Below are 21,932 nucleotides of genomic sequence, written 5' to 3'. Positions count from 1 at the left end.
GAGATTATTTGGAAGACTGTGTCTCTACGAGCAGACAAAAAGCAGCAGCTGTCAGAATTTCAAACAGGATTTCCATATGCTGTTGATTATAGTGCTAAGGCTCAGGTGAGAAAACAGTGATCATCCCTGAATGACAGCAGACTCCGTTAAAACGCTTCTCGGAAATATAAACACAATCAAATGCTCCTTTTGTACTCCTGCTTACACACACTTGTTCTTACACATTTGTGCTCAAAGTCTGTCCATGCCAACCAAATAAAACCTGTTGTGATGTTATGGCAGACCAGCTACGCTATGATAACTCACCACGTTCATTCATTTGCCCCCTGCCACCTCTAAAGGAGAAATAAGTGACAGGTAACCTGCCCTTCGCTCTCTGCAGAGCCATCTGGGCTTGCTGCAGGCTGACATCCTCCTTGCACACCCCCCTGGGGATTCCTGCTCCCGTGCCCAGGCACGCTCCCAGCAGCATCACAGCAGAAAGGTGCCACTTTGTTCATCTCAACATCTTGCCAGCAACACCAGCATATATAAAAGAAACAGTGTCAAACTGAATATATATTAATAGAACTGCTCTGTTGCTGCAGGGCTGCTTCATTAAACTTTGCCAGACATGCCCATTTTTTGTTGTCTTCTTTAGCAAGCCTGCTGATCCATGCTGACAGTCTAGTTGAGCTGTGCAGTCGTGGAGGAACAGGTCATGAGAGAGATCCTAAGCAACACTGAGGCACTGGGTAAACTAATGACCATCTAGAAGAGATGGATAGACAAGACAGCTAGCCAATAGTGGAAATAAAAAGATTGTTTCAACTTGGGTCTTTTTTTTTGTGAATTACATTGAAAAATATGTATACATGTTTTTTTCTCTTTATTCTTAAAAAAAATTAATAAAGGAAATTAGTAACTGGGCTCTAGGTTAATTTAGTTTACATAATGACAAACTCACCACAAGACTGTTGCTTGTCCATAAGAAATTATTTCCCAAATACAAAGCTCAATCTGCAGGGCACAAAGATCAGCTGACTGATTGTTTGCTCATTTGTTTTATTTCCTCAGCCTGTTTTAAACCTTTCAGGTCTTCTACATGATGTCTGAAAGGCAATCGCGGGCAACTGCTCAAATTGCCATAGTGTCTTTCACCCATGTTCCTACCTACATACATTGTGAATGGATGTTCTTGGCACTGAAATTATACATTATGGAAAGAGCTTCTAGGACTGCTCTATCCCCTGGTTTATGTGAAGGGACTGGTACATATCCTTCTCTCTACAGTTGATTACTTTCCAGATCATCCCACTGAAAATCAGTTCGGTGAGTTTTTCCCTGGGTTCACAGACATTCTGCTTAACATTCTTTCATCTGATCAACCACATGAATAAGACTTTGACTTGGAAAGGAGATAAAGATCCAAGCCTTGTTTTTAATTACTTTAACCCAGGAACAATTTGTTGCAGGAGCCTACAGATGGAGTTATCATTGTATCTTAATCGAACATCCGAGTCCACAGTCTTGCTGCATATGCCAGCAATACTGGGCCACAATTAAAGCGGCCATTAAAGCAAGCACACAGTGACCTACTTAGCTACACATAAGCTTTGAAAAATCAAGTGTCCAACTTCCTTAGGTTAAACTCCCACTGAAGATCCTGCATGAGAATACTGAAGTACTTCATTGCTACCACCAACAACACGTGCAAATCTCAAAACAACGAGCTTTCTTCCTAACTCGTGTTTTCTACATCTTGCACATGCACAACAAATCACTCTCTGGAGCAGCTTAAAAGCTGGTGTACACTGTGTGTGCATTTATGCCTGAGGGATGCCCAAAGGCAGACCAATGCTTTGAAGCTAAGATCAAGTGCATGGAAAGCGGGTTCTTCAGCCTAAGGAACCAGGAGCCCTCAAAGGAACCAGCATTCCCTGAATCACAGCCCTGGGAAGGGACCTCAGCACTTGACTCCTCTCAGTGGGAACTCCAGGAGGGCTCTACTAGAGCAAGCCTGTCCAAGGAAATGAACATTAACGACCTTATTAGTATGTAGTTTATGTTACACTTTTCAAGCAAGTGATAAGGAGATAAATCAAGACAAGGCTTACAGGGAATCACTGTTCTGCTCAGGAGATCATTTTTTAAACTACCTGCATCTCCAGAACATACTTTGATGGAATAATTAATGAAGTCCGAATGCTTTTCAATGCTACCAGCTTCCACATAACTCTTCTAATATATGATCTAGCTATTGTAACAAAATCCAGCTATAAAGCAAACGTAAAAACAGTCAAGCTTGCTATTGTTATTCACTGAGAAATATCAGTGAATTCTGAGAAATTATAAAGCTGAACAGATGGCATTTCTGATCTTTATTCAATATCATGGACTTCTTAATTAGATTCCTGCTCAAGTTTGTCTGCTGTGAACAGCCACCCACCCCAGGTTTCCAAACAACCTTAGGAGTCCCACTGCTCCAGCTGACAGAAACTGCCACGTCAGGGGAGTGCCACAGGCACAGCTCCCTGCTGCTTCCACTTGAGGAACTGGTCAGTAGGTAATTAACAAAGGAATTAAAAGGATAACCCAAAAATGCACCTACGCCTTAGCCAAAAAGGCAAATTAATGCTTTAATGTACCATGCTGCTTTATAATTTTAGAATGCTTTATAATTTTAGCGTGCTTTTAGAATTTTAGAATGCTATAATTTGTCATTAGACATCAGTATGCCAGACTCTTTTCTTCCATGTCTTCATACTTTCCTCAAGTTTTAGTCAGATTCATCTTCTGCCACTGACAAACTCAGCCTAGGTTTTCACTGCTTTTTGGAAAACAGTAAGTGACATAATCAAAATGAAACTAAGTGCACAGGCTGTGCACAGATGACAAGAACTTACAAGCCAACAAACCGTACAGCTACCCCGCAGCACTGAGTCACGGCAAAAACCTGCAGCATTCTCTGTGGTTTCCAACCCTAGAGTCCCCCAACAGCTACTAGTCTTACTACATTACAACGACCTACCTTGGAATGTTCATCAACATGACAAGTTATGACTTTTTACAAATGCTGTAGTGAATAAAGCCTCAGCAGCATTTTAAATCTGAGACAATAGAGCACAGAAGAAACAAAAGAATATACCTGAACAACAAATCTGATTTAACATGATGCCACAGCATCACAGCTATTCTAAAAAAAAAAAAAAAGTTGCTTTGAGGTTTTTTTTATTACTATTTTTATTTTATATAATATCCTGAAATTAAAAGCTAATATTAAAAATAGCTGGGCTGTTTCATAAAAGCATCCTTTTAAGAAGTCGAGGATCCTACTAACCAGACAACAGCAAATGAGCAGAGCTTCTGCCTGTGAATTCCTCTGCTTTTGGTGCCCTAAGCTCCTTTCAAGTTACAGAACTCTACTGTCGTTAGAAAACACAGCAAAGCTCCATTCTATTGTTTTTAATCAGTATACAAGAGTGTTAAAAAAATAATAACTTAATGTAAAAATTATCGTTTTTACTATTTCAATATCAAATAATATCAATCATCTCCAACTAAAAGTTACCTGCATTAGGTGTATCAAACTGGAAAGAAAATCTAACTCAGAGTTCTCTTGCCTATTCATCCTCAATGCAACTCAAAACTGTTTTCCAGGAGCAAAAAAAACCAATCCTCTCATAGCACTGAACAGGGCAGAAGCCCTCTGGAATTACAACCATTGCCTGGGAAAGTGTTTAAGACCACTACAGAAAAATTCCTTTGATGAATATATATCCAACTCTCTTTCCTAGGATTTGGTGATATGCAGAACTGCTCATGGGGCTGCACTTCTTCAAAGATGGATGGATTAGGGCTCCTGACGTAGGTTCCTGCTATTAAGACCAAATCCAGCCCACTGACGGATTTTGTGCTAACTATCAGCCCACAGTGCTTCAGTCCCTTTATGAAGCATATTAATTAAATCACTGTGATTCTTGTAATTGAGGACAGGGGGAAAAAAAAAAAAGAAAACTACTAGAACAATTCAAAAATAATGAAAAGCTGAATAGAGATTCTCCCATCATCCTTTTTATAAAATACCATGACCGAGCCTTTGAAAAATCTTTAAAACAATTTCTCTGATTCACATACTTTAATCAACGGTGCTTGGAGCAACTTGCCCTCCCAAAAGCTCAAATGTACCAGGACTTTGAACTGCTCTACAGAATGAAAGATACATGCATATGTCATCTGCAGACTTATGCAATTGTGTGGTGCAGAAAAAAACTTCAGATACTTATGGTGATTATCAGAAATCTAATTTAGTACTGGTTTTACCTTAGAGAAGTGAGAGACCAGAAATAGCACATCTCTTTGCTGGTCATTTTCTCTCCAAATCTGGAATGATACAGAGTGACCAGAAACTTCACCCATTTCATCTCCCTTAACAGAGGCATCTGCCACATCATAACACGTGTAACATCTGGTCAGGAAAAAGCCCAAATCCCTCCCTCTACTTACTGAGTATAGAAAAGTGCAGCTCTGCTATTTACAGATTTAAACTCTTGTCTGTACTGAAGTTTTGTAAATATAACCTATTTTGAAGTCAAAGCATTAACAGTTGGACCAATGCCTATAGAGAAATCCAATTCAGACAGGCTGCATTTCCTTCAGTGCTGGTGTCCACTAATGTTTGCCTCTCAGCCCTCAAACAAACGCTACGCCAATATGAAACATTAAGACCCAGGGATTACAGTGACATTTAAACTGGTGGTTATCTGGACCTTGGCCTATAACTTCTTCATAACCCAACTTATGCATTCAAAAACATATAAACCAACAAAATAAAAACAAGCAAACCTTGAAAAATTTATTTGCTCTCCGCATGCCTTGTTTCCCACTGCATCCTGGAGTGGGAGCCCAAAGGGCAGGGTGTGTTTCTCAGCACTGGCCTTGCTGCTTCATGAGCTCAACAATTACTCCTGGAAGTCTCTTTTTTAGCAGAACTGACAGCCTGAAAAAATAAAAACAGTTTTGTTAGCATCTGTATGTTTAGCTACGTTAGAAATAACCTTATTACTGGCCCATAGCCAGATAAGTCATTAACTTCTCAAACACAAAGCCAGTAACTACACACTCAAAGAGAGCAGCTAGAAACATCTCCCTTTAATTCACATATTCACTTACACATTCTGCCTGGACAGCTTAGACTTAGCAACCAAAAGCTCCCTTCTCCATCCAAAGTTTAGAAATTGGTGGTATAACAAATTACAACATGTGCTTAACAGGAATGAGCTCCTTGTACTGAGCTCCTTGATTTCCTTTGGGGAGGGTCCATCCTGTGTCTACTCCCATATCCCTCAGCCAGCCAAAATTGCCAGGGAATAGATGTTAGAAAAGGGCTGGCACCATTAAGGTCCCTTTCCTATCAATGAGACACTAACACAGAACAGTGTTTGAGGGCAACAAGAAAGCTGTAGAAGACAACACAGAGGCATATTTTGGATCTGTTCCTACATGTTCATACTCAAAGCTTCTCATAGCCCAGTTCTGGATAGTAGTAGCTTGTGCAGCAACAACACGTGCAAAAAAAGTCTCTACTTTTTCCTCTGCATTCTCTACATGCAGAGAATTTCTATGTGACTTTTCTTGCACCAGCCAAATAAAACTCTGAAACAGAAAGTGGGTTTTTTCCCCCCAAAGCAGACTAACCTACAGCTTTTTTGCCCACATCATTTCAACAGGATAGAGACAGAAAACACAACTATGTTATTTGCTTAATGCAAACACATTTAAAATGGTCTCTAACTGAGCTCCTAAAAGTTGGCAAAGACAACTTCTTTCTCTACAAATTCTGTACTTCTGTGATGTTTAAATCAACACGTATGACGCACAGCAACTTGTCACAAAAATATCCCTCGTGTGACAGCTGAACTGACATACTACAGAATTAAAACTAGTACAAGGATTTTATTGTGCTTTTGCTGTAAAAAGCAGATCTTATTGAAGAGTCTGGTGATACAGGCAGGATATAACTACATAGAGTCTCAATTAAATTATCACATGTAAACACATAAAACTGAAACTCAAGTCTACTTTTCCATGTAAAATTCTTAAGCCGAAAGACAGGGCAATAAAATAACAAACATTTTCTTTGTACAGAATTATTCACTGGAATATATTTCTGTTCTACAGCAGGCTCATGCTGACTTCAGTGAAAGCAAGGCTGTCCCATTAAAACAAAACAGCAAACGATACAGGCTGCAAAACCACAATACGAACGGGACAAATTAACAATGGGCCAACAAAGTAAAAAACAGTATCAGACTGCAAGTTACACCCAAAAGGAAACGTGAGTAATAAGGTTTAAATAATATTTGTTCTTATTTTTACCATAAAAGCACTTGCAAACTTCCAAACACAAAGTAGAGCTTGTTGTTGGGGAAGAAGATGCAGCTACACAGAACATTTCAAATATACACCACAAAAACTCACATCGTCACCAGAGATAGTCAAGTGCTGCAAAATGGGGCTGTTAGTGCCAAGGCATCCGAGTTCATCCAAACTGCATTGACCTATGCTCTAGAAAATACCCGTGGTCACAAAGTCCATGGTATCACTCAGTGGGAGATAGGATGATGAGCTCTTCTGGCTGTAGCTTACTACTTAATCATCCTCTCTTCTCCAACCCAGCAGCATAGCCCAGCTCTACTCTTCAAAGAGACCCAGCTCTCCTTTACCCAATTCCCATATTAGCAGCTAGAGCTCAAAGTGGAGTAGCAACTCTCACCCACCCAGATCTCTGCAAAATCCCCCAGCTCACTGGGCACTCTTTCCTTCCCTGCTCTTTGCCTACTAGCACCTCACATGCAGCTCTTCACACTGCAAAACCTGGTATGATGCTACCTGCCAGACCTGCATCAATACAGACATGCAATTTTAGCAACGCCGACCAAACTGCCTTCACCTGCAAACACGAATCCCCTGGATCTCTGACGACCCATAACTACTGCAGAAATGTATCTCACTGGTACCTAATTGCAGCAATAGTGGTCTCACAAAAATAAAACTCAGTCATCCAAGATTTGCAAACGTACAGCTAAAACAACTCAATCTGGGCAGGAATCAGCAGAAACGAGTGCACAGTGCTTTTAGAGGGCAGATGGTGTACTACTTTTGATATGAAGGAAAAAAATTATGGCAAAGTAATAAATATCCCTCTACCAGTCAAACATTAATGAGAGACTTAAGGACTAGATCGAACTCTCTTCAGGGACTACTTACAGGTCAGAGGAGAGGGGCAGTTTTTTCCAAGTATTTCCAGAACTCTCTGCTCCCAACAAGTTTACTCTAGAACAGGGTCACAGCTTTCCCCCAAACAAGTCCATCAAACGTTCGAAGAAGTTTGCCACAAAGACCACACTCCTTGGCAACTCTCTGCCTGTTCTGTGATACCCATTTTCCTACATCTGCAGGGGCCTGAATAAGGCAGCTAAACATAAAGAATATCTATAAACTTCCAAATAAGTTATAGCATTTTGTTGCATACATATAAAGCTTTACTCATTCTAGTAACTTTTTATAGCGCAGTCTACAAAAAAAGCGTCTTACATTGATGACTTTATAACACTGATTCACTCCTCCTTCCCCTACCCTAGAACAAGTCTTTTAATATTAAGTATTCTTACTAAAATTCTATTGCGAGTGAAACACTTGTGAAGGAACCAATCTTAAAAGGAAATAATTATTTATCCACAATGAGGAAACTAAAAAAGAGAAAATCAATTACAAAATAAATGACAATTAATCTTTAATAACTGTCACTTAAACCTCACAAAAACATTACTCATATTTCAGAATACAACTCTTATTTTTCTGCATATTTAAGATGCCAAAACCTTGTACATTTAACATGAGAGAAGGATAAGGTTGCCATTTAATGGGAGAGAGACATGAGTAGGCTATCTCGGAACATTTGTAACTCAACAGGTTGGACTATTTTAGTCCTAGGGTACTATAACTTGAATTGTTAATTGATCTTGTACTCACATTTTCAATTTCCTGTTGAATAAGACGGTAAACAAAAATAAATGCCAACAAATGACTAACTGGTATGGTAATAAAAAACATCAGAACAAATGTATCATGGGCACTTCAACCTCCCTTGTGAAAACAAGTGACTTAACATTATACACGCAGTATTAGCATCCAAGTTACACAGGCAGCATCTCAGCTGCTATTTGGAAAGGGCTCATCACGCTCTCAGAGGGTAGGTGCTAGCTGCATTAGCAGACAGCGAGTACTACTTGCTTGCTTTCTCTAGGTTGCCAAACACCTTCAGCACAAACTACAGCCTCTGGTTAAAGCCAATGAGCAGGCGCTGAGCAACTCGGCAAACAGCTTTGTGAACACCTTCAATCACTGCTGCTACGGAGCCTCTCCTTCGTCTCAAAGAGAGGTATGAGACGCCACCAAACCCCCATGGGACTGAAGGGAAGGAAGCACAGAGGGAAAATTGCTCACGTGGTTCCCCCGAGGAGCTAGTTGCTTACCAAACTAATGAAGCACATTGCCCTTGTATAAAGCATGCTGCGAGCAGCTGACCAGGGGAGTGATGCACAGAACACATCCAGCCTTGGCTTTCTAACCACCAGAACTGGAGAGATTTAAGTTTCTGTTGCTGCTCCTCCTGCACTGTGTTGTACGAAAAATACAAGATACATCATTCCAAATGTGCAAGCATACTGGACACACGAGAGTTGGTGAGCCTATATGTTCAATAAGCAGCAAGAGCATGGGGAGTCCAGGCTGACTGGTGACACACCAAGGCAGGACTGCTCACGGGAACTGAGCGTTCCTCAGCTCCCATACTCGGCACATCCAGAGGGCCCATCCACAAAGGCAGATGTGCCACAGTATGCAACAATGCCTAGCAGGAAGAAGCTTTGCCAGCAGAGAAGTTGCATTTTCCTAGGCTTGCATGTTTTTGTTTTGGAAAACCACATTCCTCCAATGCAGAGTTTTAGGATTTACCCCAAACTGTTCCGTCAGGATTGAACCAAGTAGGTATACACTTCTGGGATGATCAAGACCACTTATTTCCCCACCTCTTCTGTTATTTTCAAAACACACATCTGAAAGCACTTTGAAGTGTTTTTTTTTATTATTATTATATTATTTATTTTTATTGAGGATTCAAGCAAAATATGAATAAGACTACAAAAAAAATCCCTAACATTTTTTGATCCTATACAAAAGAAAAAAAGAAAAAGAAAAAAAACACACATACACACACACACGCACCACCCTGTTCATGTCATTTATCTTTAATTCACTGATTCTATGGAAAACTGATGTTCATCACATAAATCCTCTAACTCTCTACCCAGCAGTTTTAATTAGAAAGATGATCATAAATTAATCCACTTGAGTCACTCCTGAGAAGGTGTGATTTAACAGAGATCATTCCACTCCAGAGAAATATGCACTAATTAGTTCTGGATTAGATTGTTTTTCTCTTTATTTAACATTTTAAGAGAGAGAGAAAAATAAACCACACACACACACTCAGCAACAAAAAAAAAGCTTGAACATTACACTCTGCAGCACAGTTGATGTTTTCTTACCTTGCATTTCATAGCCTTCTATTTAACTTTTTTATTAATTTCTTTAAAATAAGGCATTCAAACTGCAGTCAGGAAATGGGTTTCAGTGTCTCAGCTCAGGACAGAAGGTAGAAAATCTTTACAGGTTTCCTCACTTCGCTGTTGCCCATCCTCCTTCCCCCCCCCCCCCCCCCCTTTTTTTTTTTAAAAAAGCTCTCAGCCTTCAACAAAAGTTATCCAGTTCCAGCCTGGCCTATAACCCTGTATCCTGCTTCAGAGTCTTTTACCCTGAAAACGAGCACCTATTCCTTGACAGTGCTTGTACTCCACACTATACTCCATAGCTCACATTGCCCTTAGCTTGGCAAGGCTCATGCTTTCCTTTTCCAGCTCTACCTGCTGATGCTGTGAATGACAAGCAGGACTGGCTAAATTTCTCTTTCCAGGAAAATCCCCTCTTGGCCTCTGCACATCGACAGTGAGGCAACAGCAGGGCTTTCTCTTCTGCAACCATAATTATGTGCTTTACACGTTCTCTTGCATGCGTTTCTTCTGGTACTTAATACTCTTTATTCAAAGTACAAACCAGCATGCAGGACACAGTGAGGTCCTACAGAGCTCCTGGTACAGATCAGAGCATTTTTCCATTGGCCTCTTATGAACGTAATGCACAATCATTACTATGTGACATTAGCAGGAGTCAAAAGAGAAAACCATTGGGAATATCAGCATGGCATTTTACGGGGGTAAAGAATCAATCCTTTGTGAATCACTTTCCTAGTGCCATTATGCCTGGAAGTGAAAAGGGTTTTTCTAAAATCCTGTATTTCATTTTTTTTTCCATAAACAAGAAGTTACAAGGAGAGGCAAATAAGCTCAAGCTATCACAAGAAGCTGGGGCCAACAGGTAAGTATTAAAGAGATTTCTGATAACCTTGTCAGCCTCCATGGATTAGTTCAGTGACACAGACTTAAAAAGAGGGCAGAAATATCAGAATCGAGTCTGATCTATTATGATCAATCACAAAGCTCCACAGCTTTCCAGCAGTGAAGGGATGAGAGAGAGGCGCCTCATAACCAGCCTGGCTCTGTCAATTTTGGAACATGTTTGTACTGAAGCAACTCAAGAAAATAAACTTTCTCAGCCAGGCAGAGATCAGTCACAAACATTTTCTGGACTGGAGATGAACTCTCTTATTGTGTATTTAAAGCTACACTAAAAACCATGCCATATCTATATAAAGCAACTCCGGGAGCTTAAAGCAACAGCAGCGTCATTCTCTGTCAGAACGCAGACTGAACACCCTGAGAGAGACCCACAAACAGCACTACTGCTTGGGAATGAAACTGCAGATATAAGAAGTTAATGGAAAAAAAAAAAAGGCCTGCCTGAAAGAAAAGTTCACTCTTGGGAAATCCATTAATTTTTAAAACTTCACATTAGAATGACTACTTATGAGAAAACATGAGGAAAAAAAAGAAGTTTTTGTTTTTTTTTTTAAATTACTTGTTCATTTCATAAGTAATGTTGCAAAAGGAATTGGAAAGTTTTTTCAGAAAAAAAAGGTTATTTCTATGAAATTCTCCATGAAGCTAACAAAGAAGGGCAGAAAAAGCTGCACATAGTAAAGGTGATCTTCAGATTTCCATAAAGCTTGCAACATTATCAAGAACTCATCACTCACATTTGATGGTAGATAGCAAATTTAACAAATTTAGATACCTGCAATTTACTGGTATTATATTATAGGAAATGTTTATGAACATACAAAATTAGTTCATATTGTTCTAAGTACTCTAATTTACTTTTCTACATAGTCATCTTATATACTTTTGGAACATGATGTCATGCACAAGAAATTTTAGTGTTGTAGTTTCATCAGGCTATTCAGAATCAGTTAAGGCAACAGAACTGCCTGGAAAACAACCTGCTTCAAATACTATTCTGAAAGATGGGCCAAAACACTGTCTTTATGCTTTACTATATTTGTGAAACATTCAGCACATCAGGTGAATTGCAACTTTAAAGAGAAACATTGAAATTGTTCCTGTTAACCTCAAGACTTGGGCTCACTGTAAAGTTACCCACCATTAACTCCAGCTGTTCCATAGGCAAGCCTATAATTTGCCACACTGATTAAATCTTATCTACGTTTCTGTAATACAGAGGTCTCGAACTGCTTAATTGTTTTAGTTCACTCTACAACCCATTCACTTTTTCCAAATTAAGAGCAGAATGTAGACCCTGATGATAAAGTTTTGGTTACACAACATAATTAATGGTGTTTTTGTTGGTTGGAGCATGCTTAGAGTCTATGACAAGAACTGTTAATGCTAAGGAACAAACAGAATGTCCCAATAGGCTGAATGGGGGGAAAATGGTTACCATGTGGTGGGTATAACAAAACTACAGCACGTGTGAGAACATCTATGGCAACCTTCACCTCTGTGTGTGAAATGCAGATCTGAAGGGAGACAAAGCATCATTTGTCATCACTGTTAGCACATCAGGTTACTAGAAATATTGTGGGCACAACCTAGCCATTGGCACCTAACAGCCCATCACCCATTTGTTGAGAGCTGTTTTTAGCCTCCTAACTTGGCCAACACGAGAGGCTAGCAAGTATTTCCCTCTCCCTTTCAACTGCCTTCAAACTTTAAGGAGGGCTAAATTGCAGACTCAGCTGCAAATTCATTCCCACCCTTTAGGACTACACAGACCTCCCCTTAATCTCATCAGCCTCAGGTCATCAACCTTCGTTAATCAGATTTATTCAATAGCTTAAAAATAGCATGTCTTAGATTCTTGGGTTTTTATGTTCTTTTTTCAACCTCCATGAAGCATTCCAGCAGCATTTGCATTCTTCTCTGTTTTGAAATAAAGCAGATAGACCAATCCCTTTCAATTAATTGAGCTCTTTTTTTTTTCCATGACTCCAAGAGTTATGAATTCAAAATAACAAGGATTCTAAAAATGGGCAATATTAGAACCCCACTACAACCTGGGCGAGGAAAAAAAAAAATGTAGAATACAGAGAGTTGATCCTTTTCTCAAATTCTGAGCACTGCCAATTGTTTTAGGACCTACTAGAGTAATGTATAGACCAGACCATATGTTCTACACCCAGCTTCATCAAAAATTATTGGATTCCTTTTGATAAATAAAACAGTAGTGATTTTATCTGCTTTTCAATTATTGTATAAAGTATGTGTTGGCATAAAACATTACTGAATTTGGAAGACTATTAAACACCCAGATACTTTTTTCTCTGAAAAGGCAGAGGCAGCTGGAACCAGGGGGTTACCCAGCCTAATGCTCTGTACCACCCAACGTATTCATTACCCCAGGCATAGATAGAGGCTGGTGGGGTTGAAGCACGTTCTGTAAAGTCAGAATTCAAAGATTTTATCAGTGAGCCTCTAACCTGCTCTATTGAACACGTGCAAATAACAATTTTCAAGACCTTGAGTAGGTTGGCAGATCTGGATTAATTTCCATGGGCCTGCAAAAGACAGCCTGACACCCTGCTCTGCTCCTTGAAGGTATTGCAGGTCTTCAAAGGAACAGCTGGCGAAATAAAGTTAACAGAAAATCTATCTAATTTTCTGTAACATTATTTTTAAAACAGTTGCAGTACCTTGCAGTACTTCTGTTGAAAATTTTTCCGAGACTTCAGCCTGAAGCAGAAAAAAAATACTGTGAAAAATTTTTGTTTGAATGACTGAAGACTGGCAAAAACTAAACACTGCCTAAAATATGATGTTTAACAGAATATAGGATACATGTTTAAGGGTGTTCCTCTGTCTCTAATATTTTACATATAATACTGCATAACAGTACAAAAGATAAAAGGATATAAAAAAAGACTTCAAAATACTAATAGCCTGCCTTTCGGTTGTTGTTGCTTTAACATTTTACATAGTAAAAGCCAGCATTTCTACAATTTTAGCAATATAAATTAGGAAACATTCATTTTTCTGCGTTGAAAATCCCTCTCTTAGGAGCAAAGGAATGAAAGGGATCACCTGAAACAGCAAGTTCCAGTAGAAGCAACCATGCACTGAAGATACCTTGCTTGAAGTTTTTATAGCACATATAATAGTCCACACCACGATTCCCAAAAGACTTCACAAGATCCAGTATGAAACTCTTAGTCAGCGTGAAGGGACCAAAGCCACAATGTGTAGAATAGAACAGGAGAGAATGAAGACCTCAAAAGACCTTCAAAAAAGTCTCAAAAAGGTCTCCAAAAGGTCCTCAAAAAAAAAAAAAAAAAAAAAAAAGACCTACCATAATGCAGAATTTTCTATGCTAAATGCTATACATTTCCTTCACTCTTAATTTCTACAACTTCTGAAACGAACTGCTAAAGAGGAGTTTTGAACCAGTTATCTGTTGCATATGCCACAATTCACAACAAAACCACTACTTTACAACTGAACACCCTTTGGCTTCCAACGTCAGGATGTACCCTACACTGGCTCTGTAGTTAATGGAAAGACAAGATGACAGAGATTGTAACAGAGCAAAACCTTCCCCAGAGATTACTCTCTCCATCGCCTGCAAAGACAGCCTGGAAGGCTGGGAAGATGAAAACCTCTTAAATTAGGCACCTCAACAAAATGTTTATCCTAAGCAGGAAAAAATCTGAGCCACAGAAACTTTCCTACTTCTTTTTGAACAACAAAAAAAGGGGGGAGTAGAGACAGAAGAAGAAAATTAGTTTTCAATAGTAATGTAGTTTTCCACTAAGGAACTGCTACCCTGGTAAAAACTGAAAGTTATAATGAATTCCATGATTCACTGCAGTGCTCCATTCTTAAAAAATACAATAATGAAAGGCTTACATATGAAATTTAGCAGTAATAACTTTGGGGTCATATCCGTAGTGATTTTTTTGGCAAAGCTTCCACTGACGACACTTAAATGTGATTTCAGTGGGTGTTCTGCCTGAGAAAGGTCTTTGGGATTGGCCCACGCTCTGTATACTTAAGTCACCCCAGTCCTGGTATTTTACAGCGCCAACCAGTCACAAAACCTAGCATTATTTAAGTCATGTGCACGCCAGAATCTCCAATTGCAGGGTGCGAAAGCCAGCAGGAAGCATTGATCATTCCCTTCATAGCAAACAAAAATGCAATCTTTTTCACTTGGCTTTCTTATGATATCATTTACCTTCTATTTAAAACATGGATTTGCACAGTATTTAATTTGCCAGTTTCCTCATATAGATACAAATTTACTGAAATAGCCATTCACAAGATTCAAAGCCCTGGAGTGGAGGCCTAAAAACAAGTATATGCAGTTTAAAAACTTTTATACCCATAAATGATAAGAAATCTGTTTCTCTTCTGGTGAGACATAAAATGAGAAGAATGGGGAACACCACAAAAAAGCAAACAGAAAATAAAAGTCCCCATCTTTTACCCTACTCCCTAAAAATTGCAGGGATACTTCAACACAACCACTTGGCTCCATGTTTCAAATGCTGGTTTTTCAAAGTATTTAGCCATATAAACTATCCTTTGTTTCTGTTGGCTCAAAAGGTCTCTAGGCTCATGAATTCTTCCTTATGTCTTATTATTTAAAAAAAATACAGCCAACATTGCCTTTATAGAGTAAGAAAATCTGAATATCACTTTCCAGTTAACTCTTCTGGATCTTTGTGAAAGCAAAGTCAGGTCAGGTTTTCAGGCAAGGTTTTCTAATCATGGCACTTAATCATTATCATTTTATAGCATTTTATTTCCCAATTAGTAACATAGGAAAATCACCTCAATCATAATATAAAGTCAGGTCACGAGTGGTGGAATACAGGCTCTAAAAATTTACCATGTGCTGTATACCAGAAAACCAATGAGCTGTAGTAAGCAGTACTTACTGCCCTCCACAATACCACAATCATTTCAAACAGAAAGCATTTATTTTTTGAGAGACTGAACAAATCAGACCTGACACAGATCTCTCACCAAACTGTGGAACAGTTGAAGTTGAAGGGACATGTAGAGATCATCTAGACCAACTAGGGTCACCTAGAACAGGCTGATTCAGACTATGTCCAGGCGGTTTTTGAATATCTCCATGAATAGATAGTCCACAACCTCTCTGATCAACCCGTGCCAGTGCTCAGTCAACCTCACAGCAATAAATAAATAGCCTACTTTCAGATAGAACTGCCTACATTTCAGCTTGTGCCCATTGCCTCTTATCACTGGCAGTCGCATAGAAACATCTGGTCCCATCCTCTTTACACCCTTCAGATATTTAAATGCAATTGCTAAGATCCCCCCAGTCTTCTCTAAGCAACCCCAGCTCTCACAGCCTTTCCTCGTAGGACAGATGCTCCAGGCCCTTCAGCATCTTCACAGCCCTTTCCTGGGACTCTCTGCAATAGATCCACATCTCATACAAATTCAAGTGCTTTGATACATGCTGGCTTCATCAGCACTTCTATGCTACTCTATTAAACTGAGATACAAGGAAATACTCATACAACTCTCCTCTGTGATATCAATGATTAAACAAGTGATTCTTCTCCACTTCTATATTTTCCACATATTTAACCTCACACTCAGATGATTAATTTGTGATGTAATTATTTCCACAGCAGGTTAATGATTTCACAGCCAACAGTCATCAGCATGTGTCTAAACAGGGACACAAAAAAGCTGCACCAAACACAAGCCATTTCAACAGTAACGAAGACAATAGAGAAAAGTATCATCATCGAGGTTTATTCCCCTAAATATTATATGCACACTCTTTTTGCAGGTCTTCCTCTCTACTCCTGCTGTCTTCTTCAATAACATAAAATCTAGCAGAGAGGAATTCAAAACAACTTGTACCAGAATTATAGTTTCATACACATACATACAACCTTCTCTAACCAAGTTGAGGAATGAACTCAGCAATAGAGCAGGAAAAATCTGCCCACCACTTTCCTTGCTAAAGAACTGCCCATTCCAACAGTTCCTGAACTAAAAAACAGTATTCAAATAACAAAAATACAAGCTTATGAGCTGACTCTTTAGTCAGAGAAATGTGATTTCTTCCAGCTTTAAGGAATGCGACTAACAGCAAATCTTCTGCTTGATAAGTGCCAGGCAATTTTCCATATAAGGTGAAAAATCTGCAACAGCAACTCATGCAGCACTTAATTCTTTGCCCAATCTTAATATTCAAGAACATAAGTGAACATATAAATCAATTTTGCGAGTAAACTAAGGAAGTGCATTTCGTACGCCGATAGCTCTAAGCCATCTCAACCACGCTCCGTGCAGAAGGAATTTTGAACTTAACCATTTAATCCCTTTTAAACACAGGCCGCATTTAGACTTGGCGTGTATAACCTCACCAGCACACAAGTTAATGTAAATCTGCAACGTACGGGCCCAGTTTAATTCCTAAATTCCCTTTATGCTTTTCCAGACCCTGCTAATCCCGTGCATTCCTCGCTGCTGGCAGGGCAGCGGGCGTCTCGGCGCAGGCGGAGGAGCGGGCTGCACGGCTGGCTGCAAGCGAGCGGAGCGGCGCGGCCACCCGTCATCAGCTCCGGGGGCTCTCCGGGCTCCCCGCGAGAGGAAGCTCAGAGACAGCGGCTCCCGGCACACGGTGACTATTCCTGCAACCTCTCGTCGTGTTTATCTTTGCTCTTGTTGCCCCACAGTCTCCAGATAATAGCTACATAAAAGTAAGCAATATTTGCAAAGTTGTCTACGTGTTGCCGAAAGGCTGCTGACATTGCTCGCCAAGAGCCTGATGATTTCTGGGCTTTTAATGAGCTCTCCAACAGGCTGCTACAACAGGGAAAAGCTCCTGTTTCAGATGATCCCTGTTGCACAAAGCAAGACATAGCGTTTGCAAAAGATGCATCAGACCAGGAAAGTAAATGACTTGGTTTTGAAAGCAGAGCTAGGTCCCAGTGCTCCCCATTTCTCTGCTCTTCACAAGATGGAGTTATAATGGTTTGACAAACTGCCTAATGACTCAGCTGGCACAGGAGCGAACCCTTTTTTCAGGCATAAAATACCAATATTCCCAGCTCCCTGCTTGGCATTTGCATCCCACTGATGAAACAGTCCACAGCTTCTGTCAAGATGGTTTTGTTTGCAGAGGGTCAGGAAAAAGAAGGATATTGTTGAGGTAGCCAGGAGCATTGCTTGCATTTACCTAGCTACAGATTTAATGGTAAGTAATAAATGCTAATATCTTCCCAAAGACTTCCATCAGCAAACTAGAGGATGTAACATAAGGCTGTCAGCAGGAAGAAAAAGAAGAAAAAAATGCCCAGGGTTCTGTCAAAAAGGATTCAAAATGGATGGAACTATCAAGAGACAGAAGACTACTTACTACTTTGTCTATTTCTTAAAATACAGTTGGTAATGAGGAGAGAGAACAATAGAACGAATAGCATTAAATTACATTTTTTTACAAAATTCTGAAGTCTACGAACCACTCACCAGAACGCGTGCAAAGGAAGTCTCCATAAGAAGAACAAGAAGTGTCCACACACACTGCACCCACACAGACAAAATGTAGCTGTTCCACATAAGGAGAGAGGACAGGAAAAAAGAAACAGGATCACTGGATGTTAACGGTCAATTATTCTATACGTGGCTGACCGTGAGAGTATTTATTAGCTTGCTTTTGCTAACCGTGCCCTGACTAGCTTGTACCAGTTATCTAACTTTGTATATCTCATCTTCCAGGTCTGTAAAATAACAGTACTGCTGGAACTGCAGAGATACCATGCGAATAAAACTGGTCTGTGACCCAATCCGTATGACTGCTCTTACTGGGCTATCTCATTTGACAGCATTATCAAATAAAAAGCTTACTGAATGCATTCTTTTTGCCATTATACTATAAAAGCAGGCAAATGGTCTGTAGATTAAGAAATGCAACAAGTGTATCAAAAACATAAATGCAAGATCAAGAAAGAAAAGATGCGTCAATTAAGCTCGAGGTGACGGAGGAATAGCTTTGAGAGACTAATGTATTTTACGTTTTGGGGGAACAGCGAAGTCTACTATAATTACCATAGCTAGGCATCTTCAAAAATACCAAACAGACTAATGAGTCAAACAAGCAGCAAAATCACTTGAGGTAACACTTGTTGGTTTTTTGGTTTTATACCTGTCTTAAGAACAGACTCAGTTAAACTGAAAAACAAGCTAATATTCTGCAGTCACATGAATGCTAACATAGCAAGGCTAGTCAACACAGAAATAATCCCAGGCACAAGTCTACTACCATCCAAATCACTGAAAATACTGGAAGTTTTTTCCACAGTAGGACTTTCTGGTAATCAGAAACTAGCCGATCAGCATATGACACTGACAATTTGGAGAGGCGGGCATCATGTCCTGTTGTTAATTACCTTCAGCAGCTTGAGGTTGTCAGAGGATCTGTTTTGGTGACTTTCTTGCACAGTACCTACCACCTCGCTATGCCAACAAGTACAGCCCATGGATTATTACAAGGCAGTAAGCATCGGAATAACACGCCTCTGGATTTTAAGAGTCAAGTTGCTTGCTTGCTCTATCTTCTGTGAAATGCAATCAGAACAATAAACTCCAACTATTATTTCATTCTTATGGAATGACTCTTTGAGTATATTTAGAGTCATTCACATCTAAGGCACATTCTCATTTCCTGAAACCTTATCTGATCTAGATCTCATATGGAAGCTTTCAATGTGTATGAAGATGCATGCAAATAGACAACACTCCAATTCATTCAGATAAAATAAAACAGTAAATTTAAAATTGGGAAGAAATGGGAGCTGACAAATTATATTTGGAAAAAAAAAAAAAAAAAAACGAACCTCTGTGTAAAAATTTACTCTTAAAGGAGTTGTTATATATGCTTAATTCAGATGCTAACTCTGATGTGGCTAAGAACAAACATGCCAACAGTTGCCTAACTTTCTGAAATGTGAATGCAAAATAGAATGTCTATTATTCATGTGACAGCAAAAAGCTCACATGGTTAAACCACTGCTTTGGAGCTTTTTAGGATTTAATGCCTAAAGCTTCAGAAATTACACCTCCTACTCCAAAAATAGTTCAGAAGGTATAACAGTAATCATAATAAAACATAACAGACAACTTCTGATGCATCTTTAGAGGTATGGCTCCCCTCAAAAAACATCTGATGCAAACGAGCAAGTAACTTACTCATTCTTATCTCTTCTCTTCAAGATTGTATATATGCATATATGTATGTGTGTCTCTCTACACATGTGTATGTCTATGTACACATGTATAAGTATGTATATATATATATGCACACACACAGAGAAGATAACGAAAACTTTCTTTTTCCAAAACAATAACTAAATTACTGATAACACTTCATACTGTAATACTAAGCACAGTATAGTCTACATATTAGGAAGGAGTTTTTCCTAATCAGAAACCTCCACTACAGCAATTCTACAAAGAAATCCTTAGTGAGGAATGGAAAAGAAACATCAGCAAAATACAGAGTCCTCATAAAAAGATCTTTGGTGGGGGAAGATAACTGCCTAATAAGAATGTCTTATCTCAAGAGGATATAAAGATTATAAGTGAGCAAAAAGTTAATGTCTAACTCCTATCCTGAGAACTAAAAGGTTAGTTTCACATAGTTTGTTGAAGTATTTACCAAACATACTCTATTTGCGAGAGTCTTTCCTATACCCCAGAAATCCCAGTGAGAAAAATACTACAAGAAAAATCATCATCATGAGGATCAGAATAAAAAGTGTTCAAAGAAAGCAAATTATTTCAAAAGAAATAAAGTACACTAAGAATGCTTATTGGTCAAGCATATTTCAGAATCCAGAAAAAAAATTACTATGATTTGTGATGAAAAAGTCCTTTAAATAGCCAAGACACTTTCTGTGATGTTTCAGACTTACTTGTTACTTTTTACTAGCTGGCAGGCTGAATATTCTAACTTCTATGCCAGTTCCACACAAATAAGTAGCTACTGATTAAAAACTGGCTTACTCTGAATTCAATTAGTGGCATTTAATATCCTCCTCCTCCCACACAACTGTGATCCAAAGCTTATAAAGCATGGGGGAGTGAAAAACAACTGATTAACAGAAAATTCAAAAGCAGCAATTAAAGGGTGCTCAAAGTAACACTTTCAAACTTGTTCTTAGGCTGCAATATATGCACTGCCATTTACAACAATAGATTTAGTGAATAATTTATCATTACCGTCCTTGGGCTACACGCTTCTCAGACAATCACGTGCACAGAGATCTTGCAAGAAATTCTCACACAGAACAGTTGGGTCAGATTTGTCCGTGCAATTCATGACAGGTATTTTCAAGCATTATACCAACAAAACCCCAAGTATTTCATAGCCCTAGCCCTCTTGCAAATCACTCCGTGAAACTTTTCATCATAACGGAATTGCTGACAGACAGATACTGCAGCCAATCCTAGTCTTGCCAGTGAAAGACCGGCTCCCAGCAATACATAACCCAGTGTTATGCACAGTCTAAATTTAAACACCCCTGGACATAGACCACCCATCATTTCCCTGGAAAGAATCTTCTATTGCCTATGAGATCTGACTGTGAAAATGTTCTTCCTGATATTTAGATTAAATTTACAAGTTCCAATTTTAACCATTCATAATCCCTTGCAGCAGCATCAGCAATAATCCCTTCTGCCTAAGGTTTAGAGCTTTCAAATATTCAGGTTATTATCCCTCTTCTCATTATCACTAAGCTAAACTATCCCATGTACACATCTTAACTTACTTCACTTAAAGCAGACATAACTGTCCGAGTTCTTCCTCCAATATATACACAATTTCCTAAACATCATAATTGTTTAGACTACTATGAACTGCCTGATAGGTATCGTATAACTTCCCGAAGCTGCAGTGCCCAGACTTGAGTGCAGTAGCCCAGGATACAGTCTGCTAGATCCGTGATGGTCAAGCACACAACCACCTGGATTTCCCCGTGATTCCCAGTGGTGACTTCCTGCTTCCATAAAACGCAGGGGTACCACAGGGGGATACTCTATGTCTACAGGCCCTACAGTCACCACAGGCTCCTCTCTTCTCTCCCCTTCATCTTGGGCTGCTTCTCAAGACCGCTCAAAAACAAAAGTCCCTCCTGCTGAACCTGCCCAGCCTCACGCAGCTCTCCAACCCACTTCCCCATCTCCCAGAAAGCCACCACCTCGCTTGCTGGTCGCCCACGGCCATCTCCAAATTGGCACTTCCCAGTAACCAAATCAAATCTCCCCAACACCCCTTTGATGTTTGGTCATGTGGGGCACCGACCATCGGGGTCATGCCAAAAGGCTCCCTGGAAGCACCTTCTGCAGCGCTTGCTGACACCACAAAATTAG

General features: G+C 39.5%; 1 protein-coding gene across 6 annotated transcripts in view; it reads right to left on the bottom strand.

Moving 5' to 3' along the window:
- TIAM2 (T cell lymphoma invasion and metastasis 2) overlaps window positions 1-21,932 on the bottom strand; it is a 172,774-nt gene that overhangs the window by 131,404 nt on the left and 19,438 nt on the right. For all 6 annotated transcript variants that reach the window (XM_026044345.1, XM_026044343.1, XM_026044348.1 and 3 more), the window contains exon 2: window positions 4,825-4,978. The gene's annotated coding sequence lies outside the window, so the exon portion shown is untranslated. The remainder of the gene's footprint in view (window positions 1-4,824; window positions 4,979-21,932) is intronic.

Source organism: Nothoprocta perdicaria, unplaced genomic scaffold (genome assembly GCF_003342845.1).
Source record: "Nothoprocta perdicaria isolate Ctin4 unplaced genomic scaffold, notPer1 scaffold_36, whole genome shotgun sequence".
Classification (NCBI taxonomy): Eukaryota; Metazoa; Chordata; class Aves; order Tinamiformes; family Tinamidae; genus Nothoprocta; species Nothoprocta perdicaria.
This window is presented reverse-complemented; position numbering and strand designations above follow the sequence as displayed.